The 19328-nt window shown below is 57.6% G+C and overlaps 1 protein-coding gene across 2 annotated transcripts in view; it reads right to left on the bottom strand.

Moving 5' to 3' along the window:
* The window catches only part of DDR2 (discoidin domain receptor tyrosine kinase 2), a 74605-nt gene extending 55277 nt beyond the window's left edge, over positions 1-19328 (bottom strand). The window contains exon 1 of one of the 2 annotated variants that reach the window (XM_066261014.1): positions 19118-19328. The gene's annotated coding sequence lies outside the window, so the exon portion shown is untranslated. Of the gene's footprint in view, positions 1-11517; positions 11864-19117 lie in introns of those variants that run through there. The other variant, XM_066261015.1, reaches the window with a different exon arrangement.

Raw genomic sequence — 19328 nt, 5'->3', positions numbered from 1 at the left:
CACGTCCACATCTTCTGAGAGATGCTCTGACCCATTGTTCGAACTTGTGAATTCTGTGACTCTCAGCAAACACATGAGCAAGGGGGGGAGGTCACTTCTAACTGTCATACCCCCCCCAGGTGAAGTTCAGACTGCAGAGGCTGCATGCCCGCCCACCCAGAGAGAGAGGGGCTCGGCGAGAGGAGGGGACAGGGAACCGAGGGGCCTGGGAGGGAGGGCCACCTCAGCAGGAAGTGGAGACCCTGGGAAGCTCAGTCCGGGCCTTGAGTCCAGAGGTTGGGGCGTACAGAAAGGGCCAGGCGGCGCAGCAGAGTGGGTGGCAGGGAGGAGAGGGCCTCCCAGCACACCCTGAGGGTGTGGCTCTCAGCGGCTTTTTTTCTGGAGGGAACTGGTGAGGTGCTGGCCTGCCATTACCCACCAATGTGCCCCAATCGGTGTCGCTTTTCAAACCCCGCCCTGCTGCGGCGGAGGAGACCGGGACACACGCCAGGGGCCCTGCGGCCAGCTCTGCTTGGCCCAGAGCTCGTGAAACAGGACACCAGGAGAGGAAACCGGAGGGAAAGACTCACAGCCAAACAAACACGCCCTCGGCCAGAGCCACGCTGAGCCTGGGGCCAGAGAGGGGCTGAGGGGAGCTGGAGGAGAGACAGCCAGCTGTTTCCTCTCTGTCCGTCCAGGACCCCAATGCCCTCAGAAAGCAGGGGTGCTGCTCAGAGAACCCTCACCCACCCAACCATGAGTCAGAGCTCTCTCAGGGACCCTGCTGGGTGGAGCCATCCTGCTTGGTCAGAAGGAGCCTCAGCATCTCCGAAGGTCTGACGCTCATGCTCGTGTGGCGTTCGGGACCCTGCCTCCCAGGCCTTGAGCCAGCGCTGGGCACGGCAGGTGCCCGGGCCCCGGGGCCTCCCCAGGGACAGGACTCTGACGTGTGATGTGCATGCAGCCGGGAGTGAGCCGAGACTGATTCTGGATCTGGAAGGCAGGAGAGCCTGGTGAGTGGGAGCCTCGCTCATTCCCGCTGGCCCTCTGTGTGACCTGGGGCCAGTCATGCAGCCTCTCTGAGCTTCAGGTGTCATCTGTGACACAAGTGGACATGGTGGCACTGACCCCAGCCGACTGACATTAGAATTCAATACGAGTCCCTATGGAAAGCAATATCAGTGCCTGGCGTAATGCAAGCAAGCGGTCCATCATGGTCACTGCTCACACGTGTTCCCCCTGTCCCCCACCTTAGAAGTCCCCACTCTTCTTAACCAGGGCCCAGCAGGTGTCATTTGTCACCCAGAAAGAGATTGTCACCATCGGCACAGCAACTTCCTCACTGTCTACTGCTCTCCGGCCGATGGGAGAGAACATCCATCCAGCAAAAGCCAAACACTTGACAGAGTTGGTCAAGTTCAACTCAGTTCTTCTCGAGAAATTAAGCCCCACCTTGCCTGGAGAAGTCAGCCCCTCCACAGGGCCTCTGTGCAGCCGCAGACAGACACCCGGTCTCCTCTGCACTTTCCCGGGGAGGTGACTGTTTTCTGCCCTGACACTTTGCACACGACTGGGGGAGAAAAGCTAACAGGAAACTCTGAAAGGTATCAGTTATATGTGTTTGAGAAGTTAGGAGACACAAGATACCAAATCCGGCCTGGCTTTGGGAGCTGATGGCTTTAGTGCTTCATCAGCTCCCAAGGGGACACAGGGTGCCCTGAGAGCTCCTGACAGGACACCTGGCCAAGGGTTAAGGGTGGGAACCTCCCAGAACAACCGAATCTAAGGTTGTAGGTGTGCAAAGCCTGATAGGATAGGCGGAAGGGGTCTGCAGGTGGGAAACACCTGGGCTAGGCAGACCCAGCGACTTGAGCCGGTTCTGAGGGGCTTGGGGAAAGGGAACCTCGTGTGACAAACATGTGACACGACTCAAGTGCGTAGCACAGGCTCTCGCAACAGGAAAGAGAGCAGAAGGGAACGCAGACATCCATGAGGCACCTGTTCTGGACTGTGGGGATGCTGTCAGAGCAGAAAAATGATGTGTGCAAGGCAGAGTTCAGGAGCAGCCATCCAGACCAGCACCCACAGAGGGGCAGTGGGGGGGAGGGGACAATAAGGAGCTACTTAGCTGTGAGAGCAAATGCATGTGGGACTCGGGTTGAATTCGAAGATGAAGACAGAAGTGGAGAGGCCGGCCTCAGGGCCTTTGCACCTGCTGTCCTCACTCCCCAGCCGTTGCGCTCATGCTGCCCCACAGAGCCTCCCTCCAAAAATGCCTTATCATGCATCTCCCTCAGCTGCCAGTTCTGTGAGCCTCTGTCCCCTCCCCAAATATTACTCAGAGTCATCACCACCCGACATTTTATGTATCTGTTATTCAACTGATTGCCTTCCCGTCCCCAGGAGAATGTCTGGTTCTCCCTGCTTCAGCCTCGGCACCTAAACCTGCTCCTGACTCACAGTCACTCTCGGGACGTCTTTGTTTGGTGAACAGATTCCCAGAGACAGGAAACGCGGAGAGAGGAAATGTGCTCGCCTCCACCTCTGATAGGTTCACCCCGAAAATCCTGAGCTTTAATGGAAATCTAAGAAAGGTAGGCAAATCTCAAAATGGACACACCCATGTTGTCACCCCTCAGGTCAATCAGAACATCAGAGCCCCTAGCATGACCCACCCCCCCACCCCACCCCCTGTGCTCCCACAAAGGTAACCGGTGAGTTGATGTCTAACCCGGTAAGTCGTTTGCCTGTTTTTGAACTTCCTATCAATGGAGTCACTGTACATCTGCGTTCCTGTATGCCAGGCCCCCGGAGGTCAGTGTCAAAGCTGTGAGATTCCGCCATCTTTTCTCTGAGCCGTGGAGGGCTCTGTGGTGAACGCCTGTGACGTGCTCCATGTTGTGATGAGCGCCTAGGCATGTCCATGTTGGAGATGTTCCTGCTGACACCATGACAAGCATCCCAGGACATTCCTGCAGCTGACATGTGTGTGTTTGTGGGGGGACCCAGAAGTCTAGGAGCGTGAGCGCTGAGTCACAGACCACGTACCTGAGAGTTTTCAGAGTGACGGTATCAGTTGTGTCTCTGGACAATAAATTATGTCACATGCCTAGAGTCAGGGGCTGGAGTGCTGTGACCAGGTGTTGGGGGGTGAGGAGGGTTGTTACTGATGGCCACACACAAGTTTAAGTGAGGAAATGTCTATTCAAGGTAAAATGAGTTTTCTGCATGCTCCCCTGACACATGGGGTGTGGCAAGGATGCAGGTGCCTGGCCCTCTGGTGGTACCATGGCGTCGGCCGTCAGCACACGCAGGATACACCCATGTGGCTTCCTGTCCGTTGTCATGACTTCAGCAACGTGGCCGGTGTGTTGCTGACTCATCACTGGCTATCTCTGTAGCTGGAGGCCATGCTGCAACTGGCACCCAGAGCCACAGTCCCCACCCACAGTGCAGCCTGACACCGGCCCCGACGCACAGAGGAACCCACAGCTCCAGCACTGCTTGCCGTGACGGGCCTGACTCCGGTCACCAGACTGAGCTAGAAAACCAAGTCACAACGAAGTGGAGACGATTCTCGGGCAGGATATCGTGAGAGGACACCAGGGGCTGCATCTCCAGCAGCAGTGGCAGAAAAGTCACCAAACTGCCAACCGGTGAGTTGATGTCCCACGGGTGGGCGTGACGGGCGGGTGCCCAGGACACTCCTGGGTGACCTTCCTGCTCCCTGGCTTTCCTGGGCCCTCTCCAGCTAGTGACATGGCGGCCACCACAGCTCAGTTCAACCCGGGACAGCTTTTAGATAACCGAGGGCGCGGACGCATCCCAGCCTGCCCAGCCCTGTGAGTCACAGCACAGCCCCCCCCCCCCCCCATGGACAGGCTCAGACCCCACACAGAGCTCGGAGATTTTTAATAGAAATTGTGTGTAAGTGCTTTTCCGCAAACAGAGTTTAAAATCAAGAAACTTGAAGATTTTATGGAGCCCATGTGGCCTTGCGGTGCAGAAGCCCAGGCTCTGGAGCCAGCACTGCCCAGGCTCAAATCCTGGCCACACCACCTGTGGGCCCTGGGCCTTAGATGCATCCTTGGTCAGACACCACACTCACATCAGGGTTGGGGCGGGATGACAAAGTGTCAGCACCCCCCTCACACATGCTGGGGGTGGCAGCTCCAAGCACCTGAAGGAGAAGGATGCAGAGGAAGCCTTCCCCCGTGCAGACACGGGGCCATGGCATGGCCATGGGCTGGAGCTCACCGGAGAAGTGTGTTAGACCCCTGCATGTCCCTCTGACCCCAAACAAGCATCTCCAAGTGTCAAAGTGACTGAGACACGCCCACAACCGAGGTTGTGTCCCTGCACGGTGCCAACGCCTCCGAGTCAATCTCCTTCAGATTTTCATAAACAGTCACCCTGGCCCGGAGTCTGCCGAGAGGCGTGTGGTAGGCGGGGCTGCAGTTTCTATAAGCCATACGTGCTGGCACAGGGGCTCACCCCCACCACATGTAGCCTCTCCGACGGCACCCACAAGGATGGTGCCCCCTCGCCCCACCAGGGCTTGGCAGGTGCACCCGAAATTCTCACCGTACATTGTGGGTCAGGTACAGCACTGCCTAGGACCAGCACCCGTGAGGTCAAAGTCTCAGAACAGAGCCTCTCTCTGTCCTCCACCCAAACTGGGTGACATCACCTGTGCATCAGTGCCCCAGGCCTCCCCTCCTTCACCCCAGATATCCGGGGCAGAGTGTCACTCCAGCACCACAGTCAGGTAAACCCAGAGCTTGGACCGGAGCGCCCAGGGCTGCTGCTGGCTTCAAGACCAGTGCTCCTCTCCTAGGGCGGCTGGGAGAGCAGCTCTGAGATCACATCCTCTCCTCAACGCACAGAACGACACAAATAAAAACAAAAATAAAGGCACAGTCACACCCAGGCGGCGTCACACATTGGCTGTGATCAGGTCTGTACATGAGATGTGGGCTCCGCAGCCAGCTCATCTGCCCCTAACCTACAGGGTCAGAGAAGCAAGCCGGCGACGGTAGCGACGCCATGGGCGCCAGGTGGCCACACTGGACCCAAGGCTCACGGTGAGGCCACCACGGGGAAGGAGCAGACAGACCCCGGTCAGCATTCCCACCACCTCCAGGGCACCTACCTCCAAGAGACATCACCACTCACCCTGGAGGGGGCACCTGAGAGACATGAGTGCAGCCGGGGAGGCGGACCCGCCACTCTCAGTTCCCTCTTTCATCTCACAACAGACCAAGGAGGTGGGGATTACGGTGTCGTGAATTTACATTCGAGTAAACTGAGGCTATCTCTGAGGAGCTGCCTGACCTGCCCCAGTCACACAACTGGGAGAGGACCGGCTGCGGGTCATCTCTGACCAGCGGTCAGACGTCGAAAGGTCTGTCTGCGGAACTCAGCATATCTCCATGGAGTGAGCTATGCTGACACCAGGTGTCCCCGGGTACCCTCCTCCCAGACTCCTCACGGTTTCCCTTCTACACATAATGTGGAATAGGGGAGGGGACAGAGGGTTGGAAGTGCGGCCTCACAGCCAAGGGGGAAGCGATGTCCAGCCCGGAGACGTGGGCATGCAGGCAGGACACCGCCCAGGAGCATTGAGACCACAGACCACCAAGCCCACGTTCACTCTGCCCATCTAGTGTCGAGATGTGAAGACTGTGGGGCAGTCGTCCACACGGGGAGAGGAGGGAAGTCTGGGGGCCGGGAGGCATGAGAAAATGTCCCAGGCCCCCTGTTCCCACAGGAGAGCCTCCCCTGAGTGTCCTCCTCCTTGGGTATCAGTGACAATGAGGAGCCCCCAGGGGACAGCTGAGGCCCGAGAGGCACTAGGATTTGTCCCATGGGCCTCGTGAAGGGTGACCGGCCAAGTAGCCCCAGCAGGAAGCCACAATAGGAAAGTAACTGTGCCCAGGGGACAGACTTGGGGAGGGGTGCCCCCAGGATAGAACACGTCCTGCCTGGACCCTGGCGAGGCAGAGCCCTGAGGCAGAAGTGACCAGCTCTCAGGGACCAACGCTGAACCCCTGAGGAGGAACACTCCAGCGTGAAGGATGGGAAGGCGTGACCAGGAGCAGCAGCTGAGGTCGGGTGTCCTGGGAAAATAAGACAGTTTGTGTGTGAAGATCCTGCACAGAAGAGAGTCTGGCCTGGTCAAGGGCACCAAAGGGAGTCCAGAGGGGCTAGACTGGAGATAACCAGGCAGGCCAACTGGAGAACTCCACAGCGGAGAGAGCGTCATAGCCACGCGTCCCCAAATCCACAGGTGGAAGCCCCAGCCTCCCTGTGGCCCCCGAGCAGCTGTGCGGAGATGGGAACTTTAGGGAGGGTCGGGGGGTATGGGGGAGGCCGTGAGGGTGGGGGCTGGCCCAGGAGGATTCATGTCCTCGTAAAAGGAGACGCAAGGGAGCTGGAGTTCTCTCTCTCTCTCTGATGGGGAGCTCCTGATCAATGATAGGTGATAGATATAGATAGATAGATATACTGCTCACAAAAATGAGGGGATATTTCAACATGAATATGAAGCGATAAGAAAAAGAGGCATTTGATTTTTTTTTTATTCAATAAGAACATCAGAAAAACAAATGACAAGCCAAAGAAAGTTGTTCGATGATGCAAATGAGATGCAAAACCAACTTTTATTTCATTGGTGAAAATGCACCATACAAAAGGCTGAAAGCACTGGAGTATCTGCACGTCCCCTAGTCCCCTCATTTTTGTGAGCAGTATAGATAGATAGATAGATAGATAGATAATAGATAGATGGATGATGGATAGATATTATAGTGAATAGATGAGTGATGGCTAGAGAGATGATAAATATTATAGATAGATGGATGAATGATGGATACATGATTAACAGATGATAGATACAGATAGATGATAGGTAGGTAGGTAGATAGGTAATAGATAGATATTGTAGATAGATGGATAGATGATAGGTAGATAGATAGAGAGAGAGAGAGATAGGCAGACAGACAGCAGACAGTTAACAGCCACACAGAAACACAAAACACAAACTCCATGAATCTAAAACTACCAATCTCTCCCCTTTCAGGAAGCCACGAGGAAACAAAGGGCCGGCACCCGCACCCCTCTAATGAGGCCCCCCTCTCCTGATGTCACTGACATGGGCGTTACCCCCCCCCCCTTTCCAGACAGGACAAGCTGGGCCTGTTTGGATGAGAGCAGGCTGTGGCCCGTGCCCAGCGTGTCCCTGTGACGTGAGCTGCACAGTCTCTTTCCTGAACCCAGTGGTCCCGTGACAATGCCCAGTGGTTCCCAACAGCCACCCTGAGAGGCTCCTCCCACCTCAGTGATGCCTTGACGTCCTCTCAGACGCGGGGCCGGGGGACGACTGTGGAAGTCTGTCAGAGTTCATCATAGTAGTCACCAAATGAACGTCTCCACATCTAAGTATAGAACCAGCCACGGGAGCCCGTAATTAAGGAATGTCTGTGAGGGTGAGATCATAGGGCGCAGCGAGTCAGGGAGTCCTGGTCACGTGCTGTGATCCTGGAGCACCTGGCACGCAGAACCTAGATGGGAGAGTGCATCTCAGAAACGGCATCCACATCTCTGAGCGCGTCCCTCTCAGGGGGACGGCGCGTCCCGAGAACATGCCCCCGTCACGTTCCCTGAGAACGGTCAGCATTGCCCACCCCGACGATCAGGAGGACGGGGACATTGAGAAGTTATGTCTCCAGTCTTGTGGTCGGTGTGGCGGAGGCCACTCCCCGCCAAGTCCTGGGAAGTTCATCCTGACCAGTGCATGAAGATGGGGATTTGCCCGCGGAAGTCTTTGTCACGCAAGCATCATCGAAACATCAAGTCCATTGATGAAGGAACAAAGAGAGCACACGGGAACCTGTGTACATGTCAGCACGTGTGTGTACATAAAACACACAGACAGACGACACGTACGCACACGGTGTGGGGGAACGGGGAGGGAGACCATGTTGCATGCCACGCGGTCCCTGCGGGCCCAGCTGCTCATCCGTGGACGAGTGGCCTACACGATCGAGGAACAAAGCAGGCGTGGGAGCGAGGCACGCACGCAGCCTGGGGACAGCGGGGTCCAGCCCTCAGCCCCAGGGCAGCACAGAATGTTCACCAGGGCCCACCGGGATGGCATCCCCCACCCTCCGTCCTGCAGAGCTTGTCCCAGTGTCATCACCAAAGTCTGCGTCCACGCCCTGGCTAACAGAGTCCCCCACCACCGTGGCACAACGCCAGGAGCCGCTTGCCCTCCAACCTCACAGCCACTGAGTGTCCACTGACGCCAGGAGCCGCTCGGGGCCTGCGCTTGGCCAGAGCAACCGAGGCCGAGGCAGCAGGGGGGCCAGATGCAGCCAGCGTCTGACTGACCCCCTGCTTGTGTCCGGGGACAGTACGCATGACACCAGACCAAGGTTGGGGGTCTCCCTTCCATGCGGATGACGGAGAACCTTGCGTGTGTGCCGGAGCAGAGCTCAGATAACAGCTTGCTGCCTCCTGTCCCCAGGAGCAGAGGGACACACAAAGATGACCACCAGGAGCCGGACAGAGCTTCCCGAGAGCACGCTGACCTCAGCATGCCAGGGAAAGAGGGAGGCGGCCGGGGGTCTCCACACACTCCCTCTGAAAACAACAAAACCTCCTTTATAATATCGCTCCCCTTTTTAAAAAAAATGGCCTCACTTCTTTTATGTCTCTTTCTGCTACAAAAGGACACAGTGGCTAATACTATCTTCATGCAAGGTTTTTTCTATGCGTGTTTACATATTCAACTAAATACCTTTATATAACTTTGTGACTCCTAATTTCAGTTGATATAAAACCACAAGTCCCTTCCTGTACTATCTAAATTTTTTTCAAAGATTTTATTTATTTATTTATTTATTTTAGAGAGTAAGAGAGAGAGAGAAGGGGAGAGGAGCTGGAAGCATCAACTCCCATATGTGCCTTGACCTGGCAAGCCCAGGGTTTCGAAACGGCAACCTCAGCATTCCAGGTTGATGCGTTATCCACTGCACAACCACAGGTCAGGCCTATCTAAAATTCTCAGAACTGTCACTTTCAAGGGTAATAATCTGTATCTTTAGCCAACCCTCTGTGCCAGCTACTCAGGTCATTTCTCTTTGTACCTTACATCCTTGTATCGTAAGTGTTTCTTTTGGAGTATGTCCTTAGACCAAGTCCACAAACATGAAATTCCGTTATCCCATAGTGCAGACGTTGTTTAAGGTGACTCACCTTGTTGCATTGATTTACAACTCTGGGGTGGGGAGAGGGTTGTTATTTATATAGAATTTCTAGGCTTTTTACTGAAATGCAAGTAGCTTCTCTATTTTTAATAGCTTTCCTTTAATGACAAAAATATTTCCTCTTCAAAGAAAAAAAAATCCACTATAAAATTAGACTGCGGGAGGAGGGGGGACCACTCATGTGACATTCAGCGTGCGTCGTCCCTGACCACTTCGGCCTCCCCATGGGGCTGCACCCCTCCAGGCTCGTCGCCCCGACTCTCAGACCCTCGGACGCCTCAGCTCTGGCATTGATCAAGGGCAGTTCATCTTGCATATCCTAGGGAAGCCCCAAGTCCACACGCAGAGGCTTTGCGCTCTTGCCCAGGGCTTGGGAGAGTCCAGTTCTGCCTGATCCCCGTGTCTTGAGTGTTCCTCATTATCTCCCACAAACGCAATCGCTGCCTGTTGTTCCAAAGTCACGCAAGGCTGCCCAGGCCCCGCCCAGAGCGAGGGCCCTTCTCTGGGACCGGCACGGTGGAGTCCCCCGCTCCCCCTCCCTCTGCACAGCTCTGCTATCGGCTGTGCCAGTCATAACTTTGCAGCCCCGTCCCCCAGATGTGCCCAAGCCGACCTGAGGCCCACGACGCCCCCTCTCCCTGGGCTGCCCACCCTACGGCCATGTGCACACGGCTGCTTGGACCCCGCCTCTCCCGTGGTCTCTGGGACGTGAGGTCTAGGCGGCACCTGCCGCCCCGTCCCGTTTGTCTCCACCGTGCGCAGCACATCCGGTGACGCAGACGCTCCCGTTGTTCCTGTCCCCACCCCACCTCACGCACAACACCCTGGACACATCCTCCAGGACACGTGGGCCTGATGTCCCATCGCAGAGATGCATGACAAACAGACACAGAGAGGGAGAGGGGCAGCGTTCGGCTCCGGAGGAAAACGCCATGACAGCCGCAAATGCAAGCTTTTCCTTTAAAGGAGAAATCCATGTGGGCAGCACTGCCGGTCAGAGCTGCCCCCCGATGGTGCTGAGGGCTATGTGAGGGGAAGAGGAGAGGGTGTGAGTGACGGACGGAGGAGGAGAGACAAGGAGACCCAGGAAGGGAAAATGGAGAGAGACAGAACGGGACTGGGGCCCAGAGAGGGGAGGTACTGCGGGGAGGTGCCCCTGCATCCCTCACCCTGAGCCTTCCCTGGCGCTCTAACACCCACGAGGGGACAGGGGACAGCTCCACTGGCTTATTGGAGACCCTGAGTGCGCGGATGCCCAGGCCAGAGCCCCCAGACCCAAAACAGATGACTGAGCGGAACCCAGGATGGCACCTCCAAAGGCTCAGAGTACTCAGGACGAGGCGGGAGCCCCCAGAGAGTAGATGACCACACTGGTGGGTCAGACGCATGTCCTGGTGCACATTAGCAACTCACCCCCCTCACATGCATTCCCGTTCAGACGCCAGGTTCCTGGTCTTCTCCTTAAACCTCCAGACAGACTGACACTCGGCTTCCTTGTTCCCAGAGGAGGACTAAGCCCCGATTGGTGACCAGAGGACCCCAGAAGGATCTCCCCTGGGGACCCAAGTGTTTGTGATGGTCCCAGACCCCAGGCTGGGGTCGCGGGGTGAGGGGCACCCAGACCAGCCACCACCGAGGCTATACATAGCATGTACCTCCAACAGTGCAGTGATAATGTCTGGAAGGGGCCTCCAGGGATTGGGCAGTGGGGGAAGGAAAGGCCGCAATGATAGTGTCTGAAAGGTACGGCAGGACGATTCCGATAATTCACATTTGAGGAATCTCGTGGGGGGGGGGGGGCTGGGGAAACTGACAATAACTCTGGTTAGTGGTTAAGGGCGGCTACGGACTGGTCATTCTGCCACATGTGCCTCAGGGGCCAGCTGAGGCCTCTTAGCTGTCCAGTATTGGACTCTACTCAGGGGCAGGAGAGAGGGGAGGGGCAGGGAGAGGGCAGCCAGAGGCATGGGTGTCCTGGGTCACTCGCAGCCAGGAAGGCACCTCAGCCAGGACCCCCAGGGCTGGCCCGTCACCTGGGCGGGGGCAGGGGACCAGCCCAGTGTGGAGAGGAAGCTGACACAGAACCTCGGGTTTCTACACTCAAATGCATGGTGCCCAAATGTCACATCAGCTCCAGGCACAGACCCAGGGGTGCCCAACTTTCCCTGGGACACCAGCCAGGGCCACTGAGGGGCTCAAGGGCCACATCAGAAGCTGGTGCACCCTTGACCTCACGCGGGGACAGCATCGGCCATGGGGCCCCACTCACATCAGCTCCAGTTGCTGCAGAACGTTCTCTGAGGACCAGGTCCGGAGGGACAGCTGGCTCCCTGCTCCTCCTCAGGTGTCGCAGCGTCTCTGCTTCCAGCCACAGGCCCCGGAACTTTCTAGACCACTTGACCCAGGGCGGTTGCAGGGCCTTGCTCACGGGGGGTGGGGGGGGACGCTGCTTTATCGCGCGCTCCTCTTCCTTCCCGTCTTCCTCCCCTCCTGACACGCCTGTCCACCATCCACCGCCATCTGTAGACTCCCCTGGGGGATCTACTCATGGATGTTTTGCACGTTAATGACTTTTTATGAAAAGAAAATCATAATAGTAACGTCTTTTCAAAAAGTATTCTGTGAGAAGAGCGGCGGCGTGCGGCGTCTGGAGAGCCTGCGATCTGCTCAGTGTGGCGCAGCCTCTCCGTGGGCTCTGCAGTCAGCCTGGAGCACGGGGACCATCATGTCGCCATGGGAACACGCTCGCTCTCACGGGAGGAGGAGGAGGAGGAGAGAGAAGAAGGAAAAGCAGCTGCCTGCTCGTTACAAAACAGCATGGACCCTGCGGGTTCCCCAAAAGGGTTGCAAGGATGCCAGGGACCCTGAAGGGACTGGGTATCTTGCTCCACACGAGGTAAGGCCACCGTCACGGCTCAGAGTCTCATCTCTCCCGCCCGCCGGTCACCCGCGCCGTCTCCTCGAGCCATCTCCACACTCCGTGGTGCACTGGACGTTCCACCGTCGATGCCCGTGACTCAAGCTGGGGACAGTCCCGTTTCACATCCCTTTTCCCGGGCTCCACCAGGTCCCACTGAGGGGCTGTGACCCCGGGGCCCTGGCATGGGGGCTGCCAGGTGACTGGCCACCACAGGTCCCCAGCTTCTCTGTGAAGGACATGAATGAAGTGGCCGCCTGGGGCACGACGGAATCATAGGGCCATGTACAGCTTCTCCTGGCTCTCATTTCTCTGACGAGGCCTGAGGCTGTCGTCTTTAAAACCTGAGAGAATGCACCAACTTGCCCCAGTGGCCACCCCGCTACACTTCTCAGTTCTAAAAATAAAAAGCTCACACGAACCACCTCTGTAATCCTCAGCCCTCTATGCCATATGCCATGCATTGTCCTGGGGACAGGACAGGGGCTGGCCTGGACTGAGCCGGCAGCCTGGTCTTCTAGAAAGTCGGCAGCTCCAGGAAGACGGTGCAGGGTTCTTTCCCAACAAAAGGGAATTTCCTGGGATGTTTGTCATCTGCCTGCTTCAGAATAAGAGGCACAGGTGTCTGCCTCCTGCTCAACCTTCCTGTCTGCTCATAGAGCCCAGAGGGACCCTCGGGCGTGGGAGAGCCCCTCAGGGGAGGACAGGGAAAGAGATTCACTCCTGAGCAGATCCCAGGAGCAAGACCTGCGGCAGGTACAGGACAGACACTCCGGGACCTGGTTCCCAGGTGGCTAAGGGCAGGGTCACAGCTCATGCCAGGTCCACGCACAGTCCAGTTCACAACCCCACCGCCTGGCGCTCCATCAGAAAGGAAGCCAGCGCCTGTGACATGGCCTGGCCGGCAGCTCAGAGATGGTCACACAGAGACCAGCTGTCCTCACCCGCAAGGGGATAATTTCAGTGACCCCGTGTTGCAGCAAACATCAAAATTCTTCAGGAAAACTATTCCTCAGCCAGACCCACAAGAAGGATGGCAGGAAACCCAAAACGAGACTGCCTTAGTTTGGGGGTTTCTAGATGATTCCATTTAATCAATATTTGATTGCATTAATTATTAAAGAGTCATAGGTTGTTTCATTCTATAGGTTATTACTTTGAATACTAATTTAGATTCATAATTTAATACTAATTCGCCTGGCAGCTCCAGCTTCTGGTATGTACCAGGGGCATAGGTGCCAGCCAGGAAGAAATGTGTTCCCCAGCCATGAAGAAGACAGGACTTGGGGGTTGGTAGGTTAAGTGAGACAGAAAAGAATGAGGTACGAGAGAGGAGGTCAAGTCCGCTGAGTGTTTGGGGAAGACCTGGGGGGTGGGGGGGGGAGGCAAGGCATTATACTGAGCTGGCTCTTGACACGTAACTCGAATTTTGACACCTTGAAAGACAGACCAGGCTAAGCGACCCATAGGGCCTCACTCGGAGTGATGAGACCAGGAAGGGCAGAGAGAAGCATGGAGCGTGCTGAGGATGGATGGGCAGTGACCAGTGACCATGGAGAAACACCCACATCCCCAGCCGCATAGGACCAGGGACACGTCGCCACGAACAGAACTCGGGAAGAAGAGCTGGTCTGTAGGGAAAGATGGCAAGTTTGGTTTTGAACACAAAGATTGTGGTTCCCTGGCCCTGGCCAGTTGGGTCAGTGGTAGAGTGTCAGCCCTGCTTATGGAAGCCCCAGGTTTGATTCCCGGTCAGGACACACAGGAGAAGCACCCATCTGCTTCTTCCCTATTTCCTCTCTCTCTCTCTCTCTCTCTCTCTCTCTCTCTCTCTCTCCTCCCTCTCCTCCCTTCTCCTCCCACAGCCATGGCTCAATTGGTTTGATCACATTGGCCCCTGGGCACTGAGGATAGCTCAGTGGCCTCCACCTCAGGTGCTAAAAATAGCTCAGTTGTGAGCACGGCCCAAGATGGGCAGAGCATTGGCCCCAGATGGGGGTTGCTGGGATGCCAGTCAGGGTGCATGCAAGAGTCTATCTCTCTGTCTCCCCTCCATTTGCTTGGGAAAAAAGAAAAAAAATTAAAAAACAAGAATGTATTTTTCTGGCGATGGAAATGGTAGAAATGCAGAGCAGAGCAGTAGAAGTTTGGGGCTCAGACCCACAGTGGCGCCTGAGGCGGACTGGTCTAGGGGACGCTGAGACGGGGCATTCTGGGCCACTGCACGGAGCTCGTGGGAGAGAACTTGGGGCACGACCGGGACCCTCGAGAGTGTCCCTCTTCCCAAGTCATCAGGGTCCCTGATCTCATCCGGCCCCTCCCTCCAGATGACGGAAACCCAGGCCCAGGGTCTGCAGACTTGTCCAACGCTGCACCGCTGCTCAGGGGCCAGAGTGCACAGGTGCACTCAGTAACCAGGGCGACAGGATAAGGCTGGGAGTTGGTGTTGCCTTGGCAACCAGATTAGCTGCCCGTGCACCATAGGACGCGGTGGGAGAGGCTGAGGAGAGGCCTGGGGACCAAGACACTTCCTTCACCTGCTCCCAGGGCCAGCACTGCACTGTCCCCGTGTGGGACCAGCTCTGACCATCATGCGCTAGCTGCCCTTCAGCCCCTGGCACCATGACACGGGAGGGACGTCACAGATCTGTGTGTCCCTCTGGATGCGCACGGGATGGCAGATTTCTGAAACTGAGGACAGAAGGGCTCATCTGGGGCTGGTGTGACCTCTGTGGCCAGATGGCCAGCTGGTGGCAGAGCCCAACGCCTGGCCAGCTGGTCCGTTCCTCCACCACCTTTCCTGCTACAGGCTGTTTTAGGGACAGATACTTCCGTCGCAAACTTCTCCAAATGTGAGCCGTGCAGCCCTCTCCCCTCAGACACTTCTTCCTCGGAAGAGAGCTCTGTGCTCCAAACGTGCCTGGAGCCTAAGCCACCCCCGTAGAGAGCCAGATGCCGGTGCCGCTCTAAGCGCCTCGGGAATCCTGCAGAAGAGCCTGCGCCCTAAGACTGGTCCCCACACCAGAGTTAGCACATGACCCTGGTCCTCCCCCATTCCTAGTAAGAAACCCACAGGCTTTCAAGGATCCTGTTTTGGGAAGTGTCTAAACCACGGTGTTTCCCATGAGTCCCAAGCTGGAGTGTCCCCACCATGAGGTGCCCCTGTGGGAGGCAGGTGGCAGTGACGAGACCGAGGAGGAAACAGACAGACCCGCCTGCATGGGGACAATCGGGCGGAGCTGGTTCTGGGGAAACCATGGCCCGTCCTCACCGGAAGGCTCTGAGGAAGCCGGTTCAGGGTCCCCGTGTCCTGCGTGGGTCCACCAGCATGCCCACGCACAACTTTCTCTCTGCTTCCGCTGCGCTGTGACCAGCGAGACCTTGTCCAGGTTCTTCCCGTCACTCACCCAGCTGCTCGGCTGGTTGGAGCTCAACCACCTCACCGGTCTGAGCCCGACCCCTGCACGTCTGGACAGGACGGCTGAGAGCAGCTTCTGAATTGGCCCAGGAGACCTGCTTCTCCCCACCACTGTCTGCACACGCTGCGGTCAGGGTCACCCGAGCTCTTCCCCTGCTTTAAGGTGAAGGAAGCAACCGGAACTCCCCCCGAAAGTGATGCACACGATGCAGCGATCACTCCACGCTCCCCAGCGACCTCTGCCTGTCCTCACGGCTAACGGAGCTATCCGGGGCCCCGGGGGTCCCAGCCATCTGAGGCCAGGCTGTGGTCTCTCTGCCCCCGAGCCTCCCACCTGTCCAGTCCCATCGGCACTCAGTAAACCCTCAGAATGCTGGTGCTAGCAGGAGTGAATCCATATCAACCTCTGAATGCAGGTAAGCAGAAGCCTCACGTCTACTAAACCCCTCTCGGGGCCTCGAGGTGTTCCACCCATACTAGTTCTATTCATCTCCGCTTTAGAGAAGGAGGAAGATGGACTCTACTTGGCCTGTAGGCCCACGGTTCTCCTCCTCCTCCCCACAGACGGAGCCCCCAGGGAGTCCAGCCTGCGTCTGGTAAAAGGTGTTTACACCCACATCCTGAGTCTTCCAAGGTTCTGACCAGAGGTGCATCCTTCCCCAGACACTGATCCCAACCGACAGTTGTTACCCTCCTTCGTCCGTTCTTTGAACAGCTTGGCAAACATCAGTGAGCAAGTCCAGGGAGCGGGAGGTGAAGGGTGGGTGACCACGGACCTCGAGGCACCTGACACTCAGCTAGAGGGACGCCTGCTGCAACCCACCCATGGGAGGGGCCCTGGTCACGGAACATGAACGTCCTTGTCTGCCTGTCAGGGATGGAGCCCGGGCCCTGCCTGGTCACAGCTCTCCAGGTGACGCTGGTGCGCACTGCCCCAGGCGGAGACCCAGCGCCGCAGAGACGGGCAGAGGAGGGGAGGATGGTCCACAGTCCTGCCCACTAGCAACCAGAGGCGCCTGCTCATGGGGTGGGGGCGGTAACTGAGGCTAGAACCTCACGGAAGAATAGACCCTGTTTTACGTCTGTGCCTGTTTTTTATAACATCCAGATAATCGATCACCCTGGGAGCTGAGAACATTTCCCCCCTACACTGTGAAATAGGTACATGACCAGTCAGGACTTTGAGTGACGGCACATGACAGAGTGGAGCCCTTTGTCTGCCTTGAGAAAGCCTGGTCACCTCCATCCCCTAACCCCATTTGTACACCACACTGGGGGGCCTTGTCCCCTGGGGTCTGATGCTGATACATAGAGTGACTGCAGCTCCAGGAACTGAGGTAAGGAACTTCAGGGGCCAGCTGTGGGGACAGTAGCTGGTGTCCCCGCAGAGACCCTCAGGGGCCCTGAGCTATGACAGCGCCTTGCCCACTCAGCCACTAGGAGCTCAGCTGTAAGAAGCCACATTAACATGCAGCATGATGTGTAAGGACATGCAGTCAAGTTCCACATTGTTCGTGATGACTGTTTTGGTGCTTTTTTGGGAATGCCAAATATTTCCAAAATAAATTGGGGTTGCCCCTGCCAGTGCCTAGACCCCTCTACATAGAGCTCAGCGGGGAGAAACCGAGGCATAGAGCCTGATTAGTCCTGGGCCAGGAACACGCAGACCAAGGCAGGGGACGCGGGGACAGCATGGTGTCCCACACATGGCTCCTCTGAGGAAGGGTCATGGCCAAGCCGGCCACCACCTTCAGACAGAAAATGCAGAACACTGTCTGTGAGGAGGTGGTGGCTTCCATCCAAGGAGGTGGCCACTGAGTCAGGCCACCCCTGTCCATGTCACACAGCCAAGATGACCCCTCCAGCGGGCAGAACCCATGCGGCCGAGGCTGCTCACATGAGGGACCGGCTTTGGGTGATCACCACAGGGACTGGGACACTCAGGCCATCAGGCACATCCATATCCACTGCCGCTTAAGGCAGCAACAGCTAGGCCCACGGGTTATTGTACAGTCACATGTCACACACAGAGGCCGGGGTGGACAGAGGGGAGCCACTTCGCTAGGCAGTGGAGGCCTGGGTGTCCCAACTGGGCCCGGGCTCCTTGTGTTAACAAACGTGAATGCCAGGAGGGGAGATGCCACCCCAGAACCCTCTCGCCCCAGAGAAACGCGTCTCCAAGCACAGACGCCCTCCCTGAACCGCGCGCTGCACCAGCCCCACGTGTGCGTGTGGGTGGGAGGCGGGGGGCATGACTGCTCGGTGACTCAGAGCACAAGCTCCATCCTCGTCATGGGAAGGAAACGCTGTTACAACTCCGTGAGGCAACGGCCGCCAGCTAGACTGCAATGGCCACTGGTCATTTCCAACGTATACAGACAGTGTGTCGGTGTGTGTCCGCCTGAGCCTCACGGGCTGCGTGCCGACTGTGTCCCAGTTAATAAAAGAAAGCGCAAACAAAAGCAAGCGTGGCGTTAGACTCAGACACACATGAGTCTAACACTTTCGCTGCGTTTCGCTGAGCCTCTGGCCCCCCTGCTCTTGACCCTCACAGCTCTGAGTACGCAGCCCGCCATGCAGTGAGGGCTGGCATTCGCCGTGTCCTTTCCACGCATGCTGCAGCAGACCCACTACCCTCGGCGTCCTGCGCTGACCACTGATGGAGCCCCTCCGTGATCTCGGCTGTGAGGGGACGTGCAGAGCGGGAAGGGGGTGGTGGAGAAAGCCCCCACTCATGCAGCTTGTTCCCGGCCCCTGGGAAGCGAGGCCGGCCGGCCGACCGGGCTCTTTGCAGGACGCTGTCTTCCTAGGGAGGATGCAGGGCCCGGCAGGCAGCAAAATGGTGCTGAGGCCGCGCTGGCCTCCAGCGCGAGCACCCGCCTCAAATGGCCGGCCTGGCGGTTTCCGCCTTTTGGAGAGACGCTCCTTCCCCTTGGACGGGACTCTTGAGCCTCGGCCAGCACTCAGAGGTCCCCAGGCACACAGCCCCAAGTCTGGCTCACAAAGGGAACAGCAGCCCCCTGGCCAGCGAGGCGGGGGTCCAGCTTGTGCTGGGCCCTCCACGCAGGCCTCGGGGTGAGGCACCCCTCTGCCTAAGGTGCCCCTCTCACAACAAGTCGGTCTCCCCCGCTCGAGAAAACAAAAGCAGCACAGGGCACCCCCTCCCGCACTCGGGCCTCCTCACGCTCCGTCCAGCCCTGTGGTCCGCCCGCCCGCCTGCTGTCCGGCCTGTGGCCGGTGCTGCGAGGCCCGTGGCCGCCGTGGCGCCTGCACCCTCCTCCTGTTTTTCTCCGCCACCCCTTCCCTCCCTCCAGAGCATCGTTCCAGCCCCGGGAGGCCAGACCCCGACTTCTGGTGTGGCCAGCGCCCCACTACCACCTCACCCAGCTGCTTCCGGCCCTCAGCCTCCTTTGTAAACCTTTCCGGAGACCCCTGACCCGCCCTCCGTGCTTTTGTTTTCAGGGAAGAAAGACACAACGAAGGAAGGAAAGGGGGGAAAAAAAGAAACGAAAAACAACAACCCACGTAACTTACGCTCATCCAGGGGTGTGCAGCGGCGGACAGGAGCCGGTGGCGGGGCTCTGACCCACGGCGACCCCCGACCCCGAGGGCAGGGCCAGGCGGGACGCGCTGCTCTCCCCGCTCTGCCGGCGCGGGCGCCCGGCGGCAGGCATACATCCACAGGCTGATGCAAGATGCCTGTGCGAGGGACCTCACATTCTGAGGATTCCTGGGAGAGCGCCAG

This window comes from Saccopteryx bilineata, chromosome 2, assembly GCF_036850765.1.
Source record: "Saccopteryx bilineata isolate mSacBil1 chromosome 2, mSacBil1_pri_phased_curated, whole genome shotgun sequence".
Lineage (NCBI taxonomy): Eukaryota > Metazoa > Chordata > Mammalia > Chiroptera > Emballonuridae > Saccopteryx > Saccopteryx bilineata.
This window is presented reverse-complemented; position numbering and strand designations above follow the sequence as displayed.